The sequence below is a fragment of the Ovis aries genome, chromosome 26 (assembly GCF_016772045.2).
Source record: "Ovis aries strain OAR_USU_Benz2616 breed Rambouillet chromosome 26, ARS-UI_Ramb_v3.0, whole genome shotgun sequence".
In the NCBI taxonomy this organism is placed as follows: Eukaryota; Metazoa; Chordata; class Mammalia; order Artiodactyla; family Bovidae; genus Ovis; species Ovis aries.
This window is the reverse complement of record NC_056079.1, coordinates 13,170,590-13,181,299: the sequence shown is the minus strand read 5'-3', so window position 1 is coordinate 13,181,299 and position 10,710 is coordinate 13,170,590. Positions and strand designations below refer to the sequence as shown.

The 10,710-nt window shown below is 45.0% G+C and overlaps 1 long non-coding RNA gene across 1 annotated transcript in view; it reads left to right on the top strand.

Annotated features, from left to right (window-relative positions):
- The first annotated feature begins 4,964 nt into the window (after positions 1-4,964).
- The window catches only part of LOC105605137 (uncharacterized), a 46,172-nt gene continuing 40,426 nt past the window's right edge, over positions 4,965-10,710 (top strand). The window contains exon 1 of the long non-coding RNA XR_003587137.3: positions 4,965-5,223. This is a non-coding gene — a long non-coding RNA (uncharacterized LOC105605137). The remainder of the gene's footprint in view (positions 5,224-10,710) is intronic.

The window sequence follows — 10,710 nt, the reverse complement described above, 5'->3', positions numbered from 1 at the left end:
CCAGTCCATTCTGAAAGAGATCACTCCTGGGGGTGTTCATTGGAAGGTCTGATGTTGAAGCTGGCCAACACTGGCCAATACTTTGGCCACCTGATGTGAAGAGCTGATTCATTTGAAAAGACCCTGATGCTGGGAAAGATTGAGGGCAGGAGGAGAAGGGGACGACAGAGGATGAGTTGGTTGGATGGTATCACCAGCCCAATGGACATGAGTTTGGGTGAGCTCCAGGAGTTGGTGTTGGACAGGGAGGCCTGGCGTGCTGCAATTCATGGGGTCGCAAAGAGTTGGACACGAATGAGCGTCTGAACTGAACTGAACTGAATGGCAAAGAATCCGCCTGCCAATGTGGGAGACTCAGGTTTGATCCTTGGGTCGGGAGATCCCCTCAAGGAGGAAATGGCCACCCCCTCCAGTGTTCTTGCTTCGCAAACTCCACAGACAAGAGAAACCTGGCGGGCTGCCGTCCACAGGGTCGCAAAGAGTCGGACACAACTGAGCGGCTGAGCACACGTGATGTGAACGAGAAGAGTTGATGCAGTGGGACGATTAATTCAGGGCTTTGACAGAGAAGGAATGGGACCCTGAGGCTTACACTGGGTTTTTCTAGGTGGATGTAACTGCTGTGTCCCCTGTATCCCCTGTGAGTGGCCATACTGCTGGTTGGAAGACGGTGGGCATCCCTCTGCCTGGAGACCACGTGGCAAGAGAGTGCCTTGCAGGACAATGCCTTGTCTTCCTAAGGGTCTGTCTACACCTCTAGGTCTGGCCATGGGATCCACAATTAGGGTCATAGATCAGCATGACCTGCCTGGGGGAGAGCTGAGCCAGCAAGAGAGGAAAGGGGTTCTGAACCCGAGTGGCTGCTGCTGAACCCACTGACACATCCGGGCAGGACCCTGAGCGAGAGCCTGCAGGAGGGTGCAGCTCGCAGCTGGCAGGCCATCTCCCATCCTGCAGGATTTAACTCCCAGGCCAGCAGTCGGCTCTGACATCCTCCTCAGATGACTCCTAAGGTCTTGGACAAAGTGTCAGCCTGCATTTGTTGTTGTTCAGTCACTAAGTCAGGTCCAACTTTTTGTGATCCTATGGACTGCAGCACACCAGGCTTCCCTGTCCTTCACCATCTCCTGGATCTTGCTCAAACTCGTGTCCATTGAGCCGGTGATGCCATCCAACCATCTCATCCTAGGTCACCCCCTTCTGCTCCTACCTTCAGTCTTTCCCAGCATCAGGGACTTTTCCAATGAGTCAGGTCATTGGAAAAGTTAGAGGGCCAAAGCGTTGGAGCTTCAGCTTCAGCATCAGTCCTTCCAGTGAATATTCAGGGTAGATTTCGTTTAGGACTGCATAAGATGAAGTAAAGATGGCAGAACTGCCATAGCAGACTCTGGAGCAAAGAAAAAAGGCTCAGAGAGGTGGGTGCCTGAGAATAGGTCCCCAGGTACCATCCGCTCCCTGTGTCCCCTGGGGATGAGGACCGCCTGGCGAGGAGCACCAGCATCATCCAGAGGCTCTCTGGTGGCCGTCGTCCCATGCAGACTGGGGCTGACTGTGGGATTGCTGTTATAGAACTGGTTTCTCCCGTAGGGGTAATGGGATCCCCAGACTAGCAGAGGCCAAGTGGCAGCGCTTAATCACTGTCAGAAGCTAGACAGCATGATTGTGGTTAGGACAATACGTTTATACTGACGTTGGGGAGGGGGCTAGTCTATAGTGGCATCTCTGAGAGGTCGGTAGTGAGTAATAGGATGTGGAGTTTCTTGGGGCAAGATAAATGGGCAGCCAACTAGGTCCTATTTAATATGCTAGAAGCCTCAGTGCAGTTTTAAGCTTCAAGAAGAGATCACGACCGTGTAACCTGGTCACGGAACTAGATTCCACCCAGTGCAGTTAAGAGTTCGCATGCCACAGTGGGAGATCCCACATACTGCAGCTAAGACCAGGCACAGTCAAATGAAATAAATAACAATGAATATATATTTTTAAAAAAACAACCCAAGAAACTACCCTCTCTGACTATGGTAGTAAATATTTCATTTCAGAAAGACTGCAGAGATTGGTGCCTCCGCTCAAGACTTAGATCTTTCAGTTTGACCAAATCCTTCCAAATGGTGTCTTCTTTAGGACCCCACTTTAATGCACCAGACTGGCCTCCTACAAAATCTGGGTGATCATTGAGATGACAGCGGGCTGTCACAAACTTAGCATTCAGTACCCCAATTTTAGCTGCTGTTCTGGATATGGTATTTTAGTAGGGCACATTAGCTCCATCTGGGTAGATGGTAAGCAACTGTTATTCCGGAAAATACACTCTTTCCACCTCATCAGGAGGATCGGTTTTCATTGCGCGGGAACTTGAGAACTTGCTTTCACTGTCTTGCCCTGAATGACGTTATTCTCCCGCTCTAGAGTATTTCTATTACATTTCTGATTTTTGGGAATGGCAGCAAGGATTTGAGAGAGTTTTTCAGCTGGTTCTGGGCTTCCCAGGTGGCGCTAGTGGTAAAGGACCTGCACTCCAATGCAGGAGACATAAAAGATGCCAGTTCGATCCCTGGGTTGGGAAGACCCCCTGGAGGAGGGCATGGCAATCCACTCCAGTATTCTTGCCTGAAGAACCTCATGGACAGAGGAGCCTCACAGGTTACAGTCCATAGGTTCCTAAACAGTCAGACGCGACTGGAGTGACTTAGCTCTCACACACGTCATCTAGTTCTGCCTGCTAAGATAGAACATAAACCTAGACACTGTGATGAGCTTTTCAGCTCAAGTCTATCTTCACTCTGCTATGGAGGCTAACCCAACAGGCCTGTCACTGCCAAAGCTGTGAGACTGAGAGCTCTGACTTGGGAGATAGTAGTAAATCTGTTTCTATTAAATTGCAGGCAACAAGTCCCTGGAAATCATCCCAAGGTTGTTATGGGTTCTAATGAGGTTATAAAATTATCTAAAGACTGCTGTCTTGGGTGATCCCTTTGCTTTCAGTGACCAGTGTGCTCAGTCACTCAGTCGTGCTCAACTCTCTGCGACTCCGTGGACTATAGCCCGCCAGGCTCCTCTGTCCATGGAATTTTCCAGGCAAGAATACTGGAGTGGGTTGCCATTTCCTTCTCCAATGACAAGTGTTCAGTTCAGTTCAGTTGCACACTTGTGTCCTGACTCTTTGTGACCTCATGGGTTGCAGCACGCCAGGCTTCCCTGTCCAGTGGAACCTCTGTATAAGAAAGCAGGTCAACACTCCTAGTCATTTATTTCCCCTGCACAAGGTACACTTATCGTGGTGGTGACTAGATGATATTTACATACTGCACTGTTTCTTTCAATACTCATGAAGATCAAAAGGCATCTTTCTGGCCACCAACTGTTCTCCATAAATAAAGAGAGGCTGGATTGACTGAATCGTCATTTGATTCATTAAATAATCATGACCTAAACAAGGAAATACCTGTTTATGTAGCATGGCTTTTCAGAGATTAACAGAATCAGAAGCCACGGAGAGTGTCTTCCTTGTGCATATGGCACACACATGCTGGGAGCAGAGCTGCCCTCTGTCCCTCAGTGTTCTTGTCCAACAAGAAACAGAAATAAATATCTGGCAGCAGGAGGACATGGCAGCGATTGCTCCTTCACTTTGTCTGCCGTTGGCCTAGGTTGATGTTCACCAGTGACCTAGGATGGTGTTCACTATTAACCTGGGATGATGCCCACCATTGACCTTGGACCAGAGGCATTTTGCCCAGAACTGTTCTGCTTTCTCTTTATGCATAATATTGGCTGTTAACTTCTGGACTGGTTTAATTTTTTTTTCCCTCTTTTAAACAGTGAATATGTTTGGCACATAGCATTGCATGACTTTAAGGTAGACAATGTATGCATTTCATTCATGTATATATGATAATGGACTTCCCTGATAGCTCAGTTAGTAAAGAATCCGCCTGCAATGCAGGAGACCCCAGTTTGATTCCTGGGTCAGGAAGATCTGCTGGAGAAGGGATAGGCTACCCACTCCAATATTCTTGGGCTTCCCTTGTGGCTCAGCTGGTAAAAGAATCTGCCTGCAAAGCAGGAGACCTGGGTTCAATCCCTGGGTTGGGAAGATTCCCTGGAGAAGGGAAAGGCTACCCACTCCAGTAATTCTGGCCTGGAGAATTTCATGGACTATATAGTCCATGGGGTCGTAAATAGTCAGACATGACTGAGTGACTTTCACTTCACTTCACTTCACTTCATATATTATAACGGTCTATCACTGGCTTCCCTGGTGGCTCAGAGGTTAAAGTGTCTGCCTGCAAAGCAGGAGACCTGGGTTTGATCCCTGGATTGGGAAGATACCCTGGAGAAGGAAAGAGCAACCCACTCCAGTATTCTTGGCTGGAGAATCCCATGGACGGAGGAGCCTGGTGGGCTGCAGTCCATGAGATTGCAAAGAGTCGGACATGACTGAGCGAGCAACTTAACTTAACTTAATCACTGACATCTGTTCCTGTCACTACCTCTTCTTTGTCTTTAGGGATAGAATGAGTCAGAGTCTTACTTGGAGGGCAACATTTTGCTTTCATTCCAGAAAACCTTGTATAGATGACAGAAAGGTCACTGACTGGTCTGAAGATGATGCAAAAGTTTCAATGGCTTCGTGTCATTCTATGGCAAAATTTCAGTACAGGCAGTGCCCAGCGACCAAGAGTCATGGCTTCCTTGTTGAACAAAATCCAAATTTTAGATATTCATCATCTGACATCTTATTCACACTTTTCTTTTAGAATTCTTGTATGAAATCACGACCACTGGAGGCTCGCTCGTCCTGGCATGCACGGATTCATTCTCTATTTGTACTGGGGTCTCATTTATTATGAGCTTCTCAGATAGCACTAGTGTTAAAGAACCCGCCTGCCAATGCAAGTTAGATGAAACACATGCAGGTTTGATCCCTGGGTGGGGAAGATGCCCTGGAGGAGGGCATGGCAACCCACTCCATTACTCTTGCCTAGAGAATCCCATGGACAGAGGAGCCTGGGTGGTTATGACCCATAGGGTCGCAAAGGTCAGACATGACTGAAATGACTTAGCCTGTAGGCACACACTCGTCTATTATATATGTGTATGATGTTGTTCTGAGTGGTATGTATGTTATTTTTTTTTTTTTTTTTAGTTTGTTTTTTGGTTCACAGTCAACCCCTGTGAGCGATTAATGCACCTTTGAGAAGTGGAGCTAAAATTCAGCGTGTGAGTAAAAAGAAATGTTTTTAATTTTATTTTTATTAGCATGTTTAATTAAGCCAGCACTACCGTGCGAATGATCTGAGAGCACAGAAATCAGAAGGTAGTAAATTGATTCACAGGATGGTGCGCCCTCCAAAATGATCAACCCAGTGGAGCTTCTGTGCAACCTCTAAATTCATAATATTTTTAGTCTTTCGTGGCATTTCTGTGAAAATCATCATTTATCTTATATTTAAAATATACAGCATGTATATGAACAGAATCGGTTTGCAGCTTTTGCTCTGTTGCTGGCAGGCTCCTTGATAGACTGAGGGGGGCAGAGGGTTTGTGAGCTCTGCTGCTGGACAGCTTCTGCCTTTCCCACCTTGGGGCTCAGAAAAAATATCTGCCTACATTTTTAAAAAGTTTTTCAAAAATAGTTTCATTTTTTTATATTTAATTCTCCTCTAGACTTTATTTGATTTTGATTGATCGGAGTATAATTGCTTTACAGTACTGTGTTAGTTTCTGCTGTGCCATGGAATGGGCCAGCTGTATATGTATGCAGATATTTCCTCCCTCTTAAGCCTCCCTCTGCCCCCGCCGTCCCACCCCTTTAGGTCATCACGGAGCATTGCGCTGAGCTCCCTGTGTTATCCGGCGGCTTCCCGCTCGCTCTTTATTTTACGCATGGTAGTGTCAATGTCAGTCCTAATCTCCCAATTCATCCCACCTTCCCCTTTCCTCTTGGGTCCACATGTTCAGTCTCCACATCTGCATCTCGATTCCTACCCTGCAGATAGGTTCATTTGTACCATTTTTCTGGACTCCATATATATTTGTTAATATATGATATTTGTTTTTCTGACTTGCTTCACTTTATATGACAGACTGTATGCCCATCTCTGTCACTGCAAATAACCATATTCCATTCATTTTTATGGCTGAATAATATTCCATTGTGGATAGGTACCACCTCTTCCTTATCCATCCATCTGTCAACGGACATTTAGGTTGCTTCCATGTCCTGGCTATTGTAAACAGTGCTTCAGTGAACTTTGGGATACACATGTCTTTTTGAATTATGGTTTTCTGAGGATATCTGCCCAGTAGTGGGATCTCTGGACTTTATTTTGGCATATTAAAAGATGTGAGTATCTTTCCCATCCCTCAGAAAGTTAGCCTATTACTTAGTGTTACTTATTGACTAATCTTCATTGTCTTCATTTATTTCAAATGCCGCATTTTTTGCTCACACTTTTTTATATACTTAGGTACAGTTTTCTGGGGCTCCAGTCATATTGCATCTGCCTGTGGGTCTTTGTTTTCCGTTCCACTCACTGGTTCCTCATTCTTTTCTTTCATCTGCACCAGATGACTTTGTTAGTCACTCAAGTCATGTCTGACTCTTTGTGACCCCATGTACTGCAGCCCACCAGGTTCCTCTGCCCATGGGATTCTCTGGGCCAGAATACTGGAGTGGGTGGCCATTCTCTTCTCCAGGGGATCTTCCTGACCCAGGGATGGAATTCTGCCCTGCAGGCGAATTCTTTATTATCTGAGCCACCAGGGAAGCCCCAGTTCCACCAGATGACTTTATCTATGTTTAATATGTTTCAATATTTAATAGTGTAGAAAGAAAGTGAAGTCGTTCAGTTGTGTCCTGCTCTTAGCGACCCCATGGACTGTAGCCTACCAGGCTCCTCTGTCCATGGAGTTCTCTAGGCGAGAATACTGGAGTGGGTTGCCATTTCCTTCTCCAGGGGATCTTCCTGACCCAGGGATTGAACCCAGATCTCCTGCAGTGCAGGCAGACGCTTTACCGTCTGAGCCGTAAGATCCACCTAATGTTTCTCCTACTGTCAAAGTTTTACTGGCTATTTTTTCCCCAGGGATGTGTGTATTACTTAGTGGGTTTAAAAAATATATTTTTTTATTTGGCTACATCAGGTGTTAGTTGTGGCTTGGGCTTTCTCTTGAGGAGCACAGGCTCTGGAGCACACGGGCTTCAGTAGTTGTGATGTGGGCTCAGCAGTTGGGGCTCGAGGGGTCAGTTGCCCCCTCCATATGTGGGATCTTAGTTCCCCGACTAGGGATGCAACCTTGCCCCCTGCTTTGGAAGGTGGATTCTTGACCACCAGACCACCAGAGAAGTCCCTACTTAGTGGGCTTTAATTTGAGTTTTGATTTTTCTGTACTTGACTATGAAATCATTCTCCAGATTCAGGATATTTTTCTCCTTGTTAGTCTCATCATGACTATTAACAGGCTATTTAAATAAGATAAAAGCCTAACCTCACCTTCACCATCTCAGGTGCTGAGCATGCTACCAGTATGAACCACGTTGTAAGAACCCCTTCATGCTGTGACTCTGTCTCCCTGGTCTGGGATGCTGGGGAAATGAACTCATGCGGATCTCATCCACTAGTGCAATACACCAAGTTTCCCGCCCCACCCCCCTCGCCCAGGGGCTTATGTGAATACTGCCATAATATAGGGACCAGAAGAGTTATGATTCGGACTACATCTCTGGGGTGCTAAAAGAGCCAGTTGAAAAGTGAAAAATTCAGTCAGCCAATCAGTACCTTTGTTTCTGTGATCCTAAGCAATCAAATTCTCCCAGACTCCCCTCCCCGACCTCAACCCCCGCAGCCGTCTTAAATGAACTAACTCAGCAAGTTCAGTTTGGACACCGGGGAGGCACAGCTTTAAAGTAGCACCTTATTAAAAAAAAAACAAACACCAAAAACCCTGTGGGTCTTGCTAATCATTTGCCTACTGTCTGCTAGAGCGTCAGCAAACATCTTAGAGATCCAGATGGTCCATGAAGCATCTTGTGATTAAGTGATCTGAAGCGAAAGACCCATTGGTGGCCTAGTATTGTTAGTAGTTAAATACGATTTGGCTTCTGTAATCAGAATTCATGAAATGAAAACAGAGCGGGTACTACGGTTTGTATTCATTGTGCCAAGTTAGGTTTCTCTGTGGACTTCAAGAGGTTTTCTGTTTTTTTTTTTTTTTTTCATGTTGTTTTATTATATTTGTAATTAGCCCTTGTGAAGAAGGCTCTTTTAGATTCTGCAGTGATGCATTGCAGCTTTCATTACAACAAATATCCATGACCCCTGTTGCCTAACTGTAAACAATGCTAGTTACCAGCCTCATTAGGAGACCGGCAGATGGCTTATAAAGTCCTCGTTGGAGTTTAAATCCATTTGCGGCTTGCAGCGCACAAATGTTTATCTTTAAACAGTATAAAATACGTCAGAAGGGGTCTGTGTTCTGTTTTCGTTAGTGTTCAATGCATTCTGATCCTAACAAGAAAAAATTCTCTGCCGTTGCGCTTTTTTGGTTTGTTTGCTTATTCTTTGTGAACTGATTCTCAGAATTTTTTTTCTGGCTTCTTCCCTTTCAGAAGACCAGTTTTCTCAGCTTCTCACTTTGACTTATTTTATAAGTGTTTGTTGAAGTTCTGCTCTGAGCTAGGCTAAAATGTTAGATTTGCAACAATGAATCTGATGTAGTAGAGGCTTAATAAATGTGTAAGAAAAAAGTAAAGGCCAATTTTATTTTACATCATGATGCTCTTCAGCTAACTAGCACTTCAACTGTGTTTCCTAGACATAGAACCGTATCATTTTTCTCTATAAACATTAAACAGTTTAAACTACAAATTGTTAGAAACTAAAGAAAGCATTAAAAACTTTTTTCAGTCCAACACGTACAGAATTTTCAGAGCTAAGATTCACCTACATAAAATAATAATGGTGGTGGATGGGTCGGTGTGTGCTCGCTGAGTTGTGTCTGACTCTTTGCAACCCTGTGGCCTGTAGCTCTCCAGGCTCCTCTGTCTGTGGGATTTTCCAGGCAAGAACAGAGGAACAAGTCGCCATTTCCTCCTCCAGGGGATCTTCCTAACCCGGGAATCGAACCCACGTCTCCTTTGTCTCCTGCATTGGTAGGCATAGTCTTTACCACTCAGCCATGTGGGAAGCCCTCCCAAAATAATAATAGTGAACATTAACCTAATCTTTACCATATTTCAGCACTCACCTATGGTAAGGACTTTACATTGAGTTCCTCTCTTAATTTTGTATTGTTTAAACAATCCGTGGGAGGGTACTATTTCCCCATTTTACAGACAAGATTGACTTGAAAATGTTCAAGTGGTCCAAGCTCTCCCAGTGGCAGAGCCCAAATTCGAATGGAGGCAGTCTGACAGGGGACCCCTTCCACCTTTGACTGTCACGCATTCATTTCAGCGCTTTCGCATCCAGGCGTGCACATGTCTATCAGTCTGTTCCTCCCTAGCATTTCTGGGGAGACCATATATTACCAGTGCTTAACTGTGTGGACTCTGGAGCCAGCCTGCTTGGTTCAGCCAAATCTTGGCTCTGCCATTTAAACTGTGTGACTTTGAATGAATTACTTGATCTCTCTTCGCCTTATTCATTTAGAAATTGAAAATAATGACAGCACCTACTTCACAGGGTTGATGTGAGGGTTAAAGGGCTGGATACACTGCAAAGCACTTCAGAGAGAGTGTATGGTGAGTAACAATGCTGTTATTACACAATTAGCTAAAACTTCTATTATTATTACCATTGTTATGAAAGAATCAGTTGCTCCTGTTTGAGCTCAATGCAGCCACACAGGAATCCATGCCCAGTGTTGCCACATCTTTTGATTTTTAAAGAGAAGATGGGAATTTAGATTTCTTTTTTCATATTTTAGAAAAAAAATGAAGCCTCTAATTTTAAATGTTAGCACCGAACACAAATTTTCCAAACTGCAAAGGGAGCCAAAGAAATTGTCTGTGGGCCATATTCAGGCCATCATAGCCAGATGTGGCCTCTGGTGGAAGAATGGTAGTGAAGAACCGCAGAATAAGGACCAGGGAATGTGGCCGTGTGGGTGGGGAGGGTCTGAGCCACTTGGAATATGCCGTGTCCAAATAGGTCTTTGGGAGACTCAGTCACTCAGCTTGGAATTTTTATAGATTTAATCTGGTCCTACTGATTTGGTTCCTCCACTGTGTTTCTAACTAAGAATTCTGTCAGGCACCATACCGTTCTCTTATTCTTCCTTTCTGAAAGATGATCAATGTGAATCAATTACTTAAAAAGGGATTGAATGGTGAGGGAAAGTTTAGTAGAGTTCCATTTCCAGAAAGGAAAATCCTCAAGTTTATCCACAGGCAAAGAGTTGCTTAGAAGGAAAAAACAAAAAAGTGCTATGTTCCCTTAAAAATTAAAATGATTATGTGTTCATTTCCGTTTCTGTGATGGTTATCCCAGAGTGTCTGGCCTCGGTCACAGCGTGTGGTTGTGGTCTAGTTGCTCAGTCATGTCTGACTCTTGCAACCCCACAGGGTTGTAGACCCCATAGACTGTAGCCCACCAGACTCTTCTGTCCATGGGATTTCCCAGGGAAGAATACTGGAGTGGGTTGCCATTCCCTTCTCCAGGGGGTCTTCCAGACCCAAGGACCGAACCTGAATCTGCTGCATTT